Genomic DNA, 10,601 nt, shown 5'->3' with positions numbered 1-10,601 from the left:
ATGTCTGATCGGAATGCTGAGTGAAATCTCATTCCTAAGCCTGGAATTTCCTGTCGTGAGGGACAAAGTGACCTTCGACATGTACGACTGACAAAAATTGATACCTGTCCGAGATAAATATCTGAGGTATATTATAGAGCCATGCGCCGCTGATGACATTAGTAGCTGCGACGCCAGTTTTTAAAATCCGTTCAAAGTTGCGGCCATTCTTAACGCTATAAAAATGAATTGTTTAAATGTTTGTGTCAGCGGACTTTAGTGGAATAATTTGTTGGCACTCAGTTTAAAATATTTTTTTTTAAGTGTGTATATTTTCAACCTGCCTGATAATAATTAATAGATTATCAGTTTCATGTTTGACGTTTTAACTTGATGCGCCATTCATGAGCCTCTTTCATATAATTTAATGGCTAACTCCCTTCTTTCTTCTAAGCTCTCCAGATAGGAAATTGTAGTTTTTTGGAAAAGGCGATTTTTCTTCATGGATTTTTATGCGGGATTCACTGTCTATCAGCAGACAGATGGTGATGTAAAATATCCAGTATGATTGATTGATTTTTTGTGTGATGGATGCTTATGGGTTTGATATAAAACACTTTATCAACTAGTTGAATTATTAAGGTAAATGATCTGAATATGTTTTGATTAAAGATATTACCTGCAATTGAATGATTTCAAACTTAACAGTCATGATATAAAATTGTCATTTAGTGTATATTTTTCCTTAGATCGATCATTCTTGCAATTTGCTTCACAGCGTTTATCAAGTGTATCTCTGCTGGAGTTAATTAATGGTACGGAAAGGGACCCTGGTAGCATAATTGGCGTCTCATAGGCCTACTTACGGCTTTGTTGTGAGCAAATGACATGCCTTTATCGCCAGTGGGGGATGGCTCTCCTCTCTCTCTCTCTCTCTCTCTCTCTCTCTCTCTCTTCTCTCTCTCCTGTGCAGGAACAATGGCGAGGACGTCAAGCATGTCAACACGTCACCAATGGTGCGTTTTGAAAAATAGCCTCATCTCCGCTTCTGAAATAGACGCGTCACGTCACTGTGTTGTCCCTCTTAAATGAAGTCGTTTCTCATTCTCCTCTCTCTCTCTCTCTCTCTCTCTCTCTCTCTCTCTCTCTCTCTCTCTCTCTCTCTCTCATTTTGGTTCGGAAATCTGGGACGACGAGGAATACTTGACCTTCAGGCATCCGTCACTCCAGTTAATCTAAGTACATTTCTTTCTCTCTTTCTAATCCCCCACCCCCCACACCCCACCGTCGCCCCCTAAGCCCCATTCAGAATCATGGATGCCTCCGCCACCTAGCAGCTCGGAATGTCGCACCAGGTGAACGAAGGCCCAGGGGGAACTTCGTTATTTTTTCCGGATTAATTAGCTCACCTGCAGCGTCGCCGTCACTTGCACACTTCCCCGACAGGTTATAGAGACTTGGGGGTCCTTCTTGCCTCGCCTTCTTCCTCCTCCTCCTCCTCCTCCTCCTCCTCCTCCTCCTCCAATAATGCCTCCTCTCTCTCTCCTCTCTCTCTCTCTCTCACCTCTCTCTCTCTCTCTCTCTCTCTCTCTCCTTGAATGGCGAGACTCGACTTCAATCTCTGGTTCTCCTACAGGAATGAAACAACTTCCGCTCTCTCTCTCTCTCTCTCTCTCTCTCTCTCTCTCTCTCTCTCTCTCTCTCCTTCAGCAGTGAGACTCAGAACCGTAATCTTTGTCTCTCCTTCAGGAATGATGTTGTTATCTCTCTCTCTCTCTCTCTCTCTCTCTCTCTCTCTTTCACTTCTTCAGGAGAGAGAGAGAGAGAGAGAGAGAGAGAGAGGATCGATTCTCCTCTATTTTCTGGTCGGAATGGAGTCATCTTTACATCCCTTTCATCCTTGGGCTCGAGCCTCCCTGCATTTCCCGGGAATGATACGCGATTAGGCGAAATTAGCGCCCCCCTACCGGGCTTGTCAACTGCAGGCGCCCGACGCTGCTCCTGTATGCGTGTGTGTGTATGTATATGCGTATATGTGTGTGTGTGTGTTTCCGTCTGGGTGGGGGAGGGAAAGAGGGGGGTGGAAGATAGAGAATATGAAGGTGGTGGGGAGGGTGGGGTTGGAGATATGTTAGGGGCGTGTATGGGAAAAGGGGTTTTTGTAAGTGTGTGTGGATGGGATACTGGGTTATGCCACTAAACAGAGAGAGAGAGAGAGAGAGAGAGAGAGAGAGAGAGAGAGAGAGAGAGAGAGAGAGAGAGAGAGTTAGTCAACTTCCAAATCAGTGGACTTGTCATATATTTTTTTCAATATATTGATTTTTACTTCCTGTTCAATCATTCGTACATAAAGATTTTAATAAAAAGTGGACATTTGATGACAGGTATATCTGAGGGATTCAGTGAGATGAGCAAATTAGATGATGTCTGCAATTTTCATTGTTTATGATGGTTGTCGTATTTTTAATGTGTTTAATAGCATGTTCCCTTGTGGTTTATGGTGTTCGATTGAATTTGTTTCTGTATGTGAAGGGTTTTTTTTTATTGTCGTCTTTCAGTCAGTGTTTTTTATAGACTATATATTTATTTACTTGGTGTTATTTTTTATAAGTATTGATTGTAGCCTTTTAGTTTTGTTAACATTCTTATTCGCTTCCTTTTATTGAAATATTTACAATTTTTCATCATAGAGATTTTCTTACGGCTTTTTCGTAACGGATATATTTATCAGTTAACCTGCGAGTTGAAGTAATGCACTTATAAACAGCATTTCCCATTAATGGTCTGGGTATTTTACTCTTTTTACTACTTATCTCTTTAAGCACTTAGTTTACTTAACCAACGGGGTTATTTTACTACACTTACAACGGACAGTATATGTTTGTCACTTAAATGCGTCAAGTGATGCATTACTGTTAACGTGACTTGCACATTGTTTCCTCAATGTCCTGGATTTGACCCTCGTCAGGCATCGACCTCTTCTGCTAACGTGACCCGCATCCCTCCATGACCTCATCTGTCCCTCTCACCGTTCACGTGATGTTGATGATGGTGTTGATGATGATGATGTTCCTGGAGTAGAGAGGAAAAGGGAGCATTGGGTGGTGCCTGTGGGAGGATATAGGGGGTCGTCATTCCCCCCCTCCCTCTCTCTCTCTCTCTCCCCCTGCTTTTCAGACCATCGTAATCTCTTTAGCGACATCAGCATCCCATCCCCCACCCCTTGTTTTATTTATACAGGTCCCAACAAGTGGCTTATGCCTGCACAACTGCTTCGCGGTATGACCGTCCTGTGACGGCTCGGACGGGGAAGGGAATTGTGAAGGGATTTTACAGGTGGAGGATGGGAGGAAGTAAGGAAGTGAACAGCATTTTGGGGAAGAGGTTTATTTAATTATTGATGAGGCGGAGGATGAGAAGTGAAGAGAAATTTGGGAAGAGATTCTTTTAACGGTAGAGAGAGATGAGAAGTGAAGAGAAATTAGGGAAAAGATCCTTTTAAGATAGAGAGAGAGAGAGATGAGAAGAGAAGAGAAATTAGGGAAAAGATCTTTCAAGGGAAGAGATGAAGTGAAGAGAAATTAGGGAAAAGATCCTTTTAAGGGTAGAGAGAGAGAGAGATGAGAAGTGAAGAGAAATTAGGGAAAAGATCCTTTTAAAGGTGGAAGCGGAGATGAGAAGTGAAGAGAAATTTGGGAAGAGACTGTTAAAGAAGGAGGGTGATGAGAAGTGAAGAGAAATTTGGGAAGAGATTCTTGTAAAGGTGGAGGGAGATGAGAAGTGAAGAGAATTTTGGGAAGAGGTTCTTTTAAAGGTGGAGGGAGATGAGAAGTGAAGAGAAATTAGGGAAAAGTTCCCTTTAAAGGTGGAAAGAGATGAAGTGAAGAGAAACTTAGGAAGAGATTCTTTTTAAAGGTGGAGGGCGATGAGAATTGGAGAGAATTTTGGAAAGAGATCCTTTTAAAGGTGGAAGGAGACGAGAAGCAACAAGATTTTGGAGACGAGTATTTTCAAAAGTCAAAAAGAGACATTTTTACAAGAGGAGAGATATGAGAGGTGGCTGGATTTTGGAAAAGTGTTTTTTAGGTGTGGAGGAAGGTGAGAGGTGATGAGATTTAAAAAAAAAAATAAAACTCAAGGGAGAATGGAAAGTGGAGACAATTTGATGATTTGGAAGTAAAGATTGTGAAAGCCCTTTATTTTTCAGTGTAACCTGGTTCTAATGTAAAGGCCGTTAGAACTTGCACTCTGGAGCTAATGGTCTTATTGCGCTCATGTCTGGAAAAAGTAAAAAAAGAGAGGTGAGGGAAGGTGTGAGCTTTAGCCCTAAAAGGAAGCAAAGGCCCGGTCTATTGGAAGAAAGAAGATTTGTGCGAGCCATAGAATTTACGATTCATCGTCAGCATGATATAACGCGGAATGGTGAACACGTACACGGAATTTGTTTTCTGTATGGTATTATGCATGGTAAACTGAACCAGAATGGTAATTGCCGCTTGGTAATTAAAGTCTGTCTTCCTCTGTGGCATCTTGAAAGGACGCAAAACTCCCCTGAATAAGATGACACGTTCAGAAACCGGATTACGGCTGTTTACTTGTGACCCTCAGGATGTAAGTGGCGGATTTCCCATGCCTGGTGGCGCAGACAATTCGATTTAAATTTATGCCTGGTTGGCGTTTTCCCCTCACGGAATCGACGGTTTTAAAATTACCGATTGCAGAGATTCTGCAGCGGGGATGGACCATCCCGATGTTAAACCGCCTTGCATCGTTAATTGCAGCACATCTGGCGAAATTGGCAATTTATTCCTTTTGTTTATTCAGATAGAGTTCCCCCACATTAGTTAAAAGCCCTTCGCTTCTGTCTATTGTGGGTGGGGGAAATCCTCGACCGGGCCTGTCACTTACAGACGGCGTAGACACGTGTTTTACGTGGCCACGCGCGTGCGAGGGAAAAAGCCTTAGCCCCGAAGACTCCCCTCCCTTCCTTCCTCCCTTCGCAGAGAGAGAGAGAGAGAGAGAGAGAGAGAGAGAGAGAGAGAGAGAGTTCCTCGATAAAGCTTTTCCGCTATCGGGTTGTTTTTACACACCCTCCTGCTGCTGGTGAGAAGACGAGCTATTTACTTTTCAAAACGCTTTCGGTATTCGATTATTTGCGTCTTTTCCGATGTGTATTTTCCCCGTATGTACACACTCGTATGTGTATACTTATGTAGACACACACTCGCACACAAATACAAGCGAGCAAAAATATCAGATGCAAGAAACGGATAGCAAAATAGAAAATAGATAGGTAAGCACTCGGTAAACAGTGAGAGTGAGAACTGCTTTTCATTTTTTTTCCAAAAAGATGTTTTGGGCATGTTGAAACTAGCGAGCCCCAAACCGCAGACGCCTTTCTGTGACTGTGGCAGGCACAACAGATAGGCAAGGCCCCAAAGGCTCAACGTCAGCAGCAGGCGGTGCCCATCGGCCCTCTCTACCTTCGTCAGGTGGCGGATATCGATCGACCTCCTCGTGTGTACCCGGTGGGATTCTGGGCCGACGGCGGCCTTACCCACATGAAATACTCCATCGGAGACCGATAGATCCCAGCGTTTAAGTCGTGGGATTCGCTTCACATTGGTTCTTTTGTCAGGGAGGAATGTTGGCGTTTGGTATACACAGTATTAGTTCGTGTGGATATTTGCTGTTATTTGTGTGTGTGTGTGTGTGTGTGTGTGTGGGTATTACTGTTGTTTTTGTTTGTGTGGGTATTACTGTTGCGTTTGTCATCACTGATGACAAAAATTCAAAATAGTGTTAGGTTGAATTTACCAAGAGGTTGCGAAGATGTTTAGGGATCTTATTATGATGATGTGGAATGAGCTAAATAATAATAATAATATTATTCTTATTATTATTATATGAATCTCATACTCGCATGCCACTAAAATGGTGAAATCCACTGTGGTGTCGGTGTAAGTAAATATTTTTGATATATAGTTACACTGACGCCGCTGTGAATTTCTTCACCGTTATTATTATTATTATTATTATTATTATTATTCCTTTGGGACAAGCGGAATAAAACAAGCTTCTGCAGAAGAAAATAGGAATATGCGAGAAAGAGAGAGGAAAGGGCAGACCAATCGGCAAACAAACCAGACTGCTTCTCTGTGGTGTGTTTTGAATGGTTGCCATTTTTCACATGCAAATATGCACACGTGTTTTTATATGAATATTTGCGGTATTTATAGGCGATATGTGTCGGGTTGAGTCACCATCGTTATTTGCTTGGAGTCTCAAGGTCGGGGAATAATTTTGATATTTGTTGCTTTAAGATTTAGATGCCATTAGTTCGAACTTATTGGGTATATTGTTCAAACTGACTCCCATCTTACCTAATTCTTGACGTCATTTTATTTTCGTTTCCTCAATCGCTTGAAGTTTCTCCCTCTTCTCTTCCAGTGACCCCATTCTCTCTCTCTCTCTCTCTCTCTCTCTCTCTCTCTCTCTCTCTCTCTCTCTCTCTCTCTCTCTCAAAACAGCTGAGTTGATCGGCTTCTTACCCTCCCCAATAGATGGTATCAGGAACCCACATGGTGAGGGTCTGGGCAGGAACCTTCCTGCCGGAAAACCAACAACATTTTCGAGGCAGGGCTCGAGAGAGTCCCAGCCGCCCATTTGAGAAGTACAATTGGATCCCACAACTTTGCGCCAGATAGCATCGGAACCCTTTAAAATCAGGATCCAATCGGGACAATGGCCGATTAGAACTTTTGGCTTGATACTCATAATAGCCGATTTAACCCCGGTGTTTAGGTTGACTGCCAGACTTCTCTGTGTTTGTTTGTTTGTTTGTTTGTTTTGTCGTCGCGGGAGATTCATTCCTCCAGGGCTCCCAGCTGCCTCTCCTCCTCCTCCTCCTCCTCCTTCAGCAGTGGCTTTCTGAATATCGATCCTTTTATGTCCTCATTTCCACGAAGCGGCCAACTGTTTCCAGGTCGACGGTAACCTAATTTGATCTCGAGGAGGAGTAAGATTCTTAGGTGGAGCGCTCGGGATAAGATTTCCTGGTGGAGTGAGTCCCCCAGAGAAGAGAATCTTAGCGGAATGTTGCACTGAAAGATGACTGATGGAATGTGGACCCGCTTTCGTCTGATTAACGATTACAATATTGGGGTGGCTTTTTTTTTTTTAGAGGTAGTCTGTAATCGAGTAATGCTCACTAACCTGGGAAGTGGTGAGGTAAACTGGTTTGTTACCGTACTGACTCTCTCTCTCTCTCTCTCTCTCTCTCTCTCTCTCTCTCTCTCTCTCTCTCTCTCTCTCTCAGCAAGATCGCGGCTTCGTAATAAACAACTTAGACCGAAAAACTCCAGAACCATAGAGTGAGAAATCTATTGCAAAATAAACAAATATCTGATGTTCGTTTTTCTTCTTAGCTTCGTCTTTTATACTTCGTTTGTTTATATCGTTCCTATTTACTTTCGTGAATTCCAGTCACTTTAGTCTGAAATGATAATAGTCGTTACAGTGGACTTCATTGAATTTCAGGGTGATTAAAATAACATTTACGTTTTTTCTTATATTGATGTGGAATATGTTTGTTACACAACTACTACAAAAACAACAACGATAGGATTACATAACATCCTTTCCAGTGAATGTGTTCTACACCGCAGTTGCCTTACTTGGAGAAAAGTCCGTTTGGAAATAAACAAATTTCCGATTGCAAGATTAATCAGATTTTATAGTCTCGTTTCTTTCGGACTTGAAATTACTATATATGTAGTGTTTGGTTTTATTTTTTTATTTTACTGAAGTTACATAACCAGTATCCTTTTGTCCTGTCTTATTGTGACGCCATTTTAAAAGAATCACTGGCCAATCATTGTCTCTTAATATTATTTTGTATTTTGTTTATTTTATCTCATCTCGGTAGATTTTATCATGTTTTTGCGCGTCTCTTTTATTTCGAATTGTGTCGTATTTCCATTGATTTACCACCGACCACTTGTGTCATATGCTTCCGAGGAATTCCTGGCCTCCTTGGCTAAGCGTCCTGCCTCTTTTCTTCCTCTTCTTCTTCTTCGTCTTCTTCTTCCTCTTCTTCTTCTTCTTGTGAGCTTCCCATGGATGGAATGACGAGAGGGAAGAAAGGTCTTTCTTCCTTTCTTCAACCGGTTTTTATCCTTGGAAGAGTCGGAGCGCAGAGACGTTGCTGCTTCTCTGCTACCGGTACTTGTTCTCAGGCTTCGCTAATATCCTTAATTGGATCCTCCCTCCACCTCTTCTTCCTCCTCCTCCTCATCCTCCTCCTCCTCCACCCCTACCTCACTCCTCCTGTGCTACTCCTTTTTTGGGGTTTTTGGTTTAACGCGCTAAAATTAAACGCCCTCCTCGAGTACGCACGTTTGCGTGGACTAAATGAGTCTTCTTTTTTTTATTTTATTCTCTGCAATTGGTCTTTGCTTGTTTGTATATGTGTATATATATATATATATATATATATATATATATATATATATAGTATATATATATATATATATATATATATATATTATATACTGTATATGCATTATAAATATGCTTTTGTTTATTTATTCACAATTTTTCGGTCAAGAGGATTTACGCAACGCCTTAATCTAATACGGACGTTAATTAATAGAAGGAATTTATCGTTAAATTTATTGAATACCGAGGTGCATGTTAACTCCCTGGCTGAGAGAGAGGGGATGCTGGTGGTCTGAGTGATAAAGATCTCTCTCTCTCTCCTCTCTCTCTCTCTCTCTCTCTCTCTCTCTCTCTCTCTCTCTCTCTCTCTCATATATATATATATATATATATATATATATATATATATATATATATATATATATATATATATATATATATATATATATAACTGTATATTATATATATATATATATATATTATATATAACCGTCTGTTGTCATTTAATTTTTGTCGGACATATTCTTTCGATATTATGATATTTGATATTTTGATATTTGATATATATATATATATATATATATATATATATATATATATATATATATATATATATATATATATATGAGGAGAGAGAGAGAGAGAGAGAGAGAGAGATAAACCTGTATGTATGTGTATGTATATATCGTCTTTTTTGTTATTTAATTTTACTCTGTCGGTTTGATAAGTTTCCTCAAGATCCGAACGTTTGGTATTATAATATTCTTTCGAGTTTATGATGATATTTTGATATTTTGATATTTTGATATTTTGATGTTTTGATGGTTGTTTATCTCAAGGATTTCAAGGTACGCCGTGGGAATAATCAGCGTTCATTTGTTTTCGTTAAACGATGAAGCAGTGAAAAAAATATTGATCATAGGACATTTTGTTTTGATCAGTCCTGATATGTTATTAAAGTAGATGCCAAAAAATCTTGAGTCCAAGTATTTTTTGTTTTTTTATCTGTGTTTCCCAACGGGACCCAGCCGTCCGATTAACTCTTTCATACTCGAGTTTGAGGCATTGTCACCAAGGTTATCATCTGTTAACAATGTTTTTTTTTTTTTTATTAAAGTGATTTACCTGGGCGGTTAAGATGTCATGATATTAGCATTATGGTTAGGGTATCCTTAGACACTGTAATAAAGGTTACTAGATATATTTACGGCGCATGAAATATTATCTCCAACCATAATGAAATATCCACATTGGAGCAATTATTTCGCAAGGAAATTAACATTGACCGCATCTGAAAAAAGTTATTAATTTTTGAGGGTATAATTGTTGATTTTAAGATTACCATTGTTAATTTAAGGGTTATCATTCATAAATTTTGCACCACATAATGTTTAAATGTGAATATTTACTTTGGTTGGATGTAATATTCTAAGGGTCGTAAATGTATATGGTAAAATAGTTATGAAAGTATTTAGGAAATATTTAGGACAAATATCTAGGATATGAAGGAAAAAGGTTATTATTTAGGAAGGTATTCAGATGTTTTCTTCATGATGAAAGGTAAGGTCAACTCTTCATGATTACTGGAAAAGATGTTTCCACGTGGCTGTCTTGGAGCAAGCTTCTTCTTCTTCTTCTTCTTCTTCTTCTTCTTTCTTCTTCTTCTTCTTCTTCTTCTTCTTCTTCTTCTTCTTCTTCTTCTTCTTCTTCTTATTATTATTATTATTATGATTATTATTATTATTATTATTATTATTATTATTATTATTATTATTATCTTCTCATTATTATTGTATTATTATTATTATTATTATTATTATTATTATATTATGAGTGAATTATATCTGGAGGAAGGAAGGAGGAGTGTGTATGTATGACAAAAAAAAAAATTATTGCAGGATAAACGAAATATTGATGTCTTTCTTTGTGCTTTCCATTTTCGTTATAAAAAAGAGTAGAAAATAGTTTTATAATTTTTGAATAACTTGTAGTAGTGTATATTTAGTTAAATTGATTCCCTAATCTTCTTCAAAGAGTGAAAGATGTCTTCATTATTATTTTTCCCCTAAATAACCGGTAGTTGTGAAATGCACGACATTCATTTCTCTGTCCTGAGCGTAAAAATCGATAAGTAGACTCAGCGGTCCTAATTGCATGAATTTTGTTATTGCCACGTATATTAT

General features: G+C 39.3%; 1 protein-coding gene across 50 annotated transcripts in view; it reads left to right on the top strand.

Annotated features, from left to right (window-relative positions):
* Positions 1 to 10,601, top strand: part of hth (homothorax) — a 643,335-nt gene that overhangs the window by 169,915 nt on the left and 462,819 nt on the right. The window lies entirely within an intron of this gene.

Source organism: Macrobrachium rosenbergii, chromosome 12 (assembly GCF_040412425.1).
Source record: "Macrobrachium rosenbergii isolate ZJJX-2024 chromosome 12, ASM4041242v1, whole genome shotgun sequence".
NCBI classification, from domain to species: domain Eukaryota; kingdom Metazoa; phylum Arthropoda; class Malacostraca; order Decapoda; family Palaemonidae; genus Macrobrachium; species Macrobrachium rosenbergii.
Note: the sequence above shows the minus strand (reverse complement) of the source record. Positions and strands in the feature narration are given on the sequence as shown.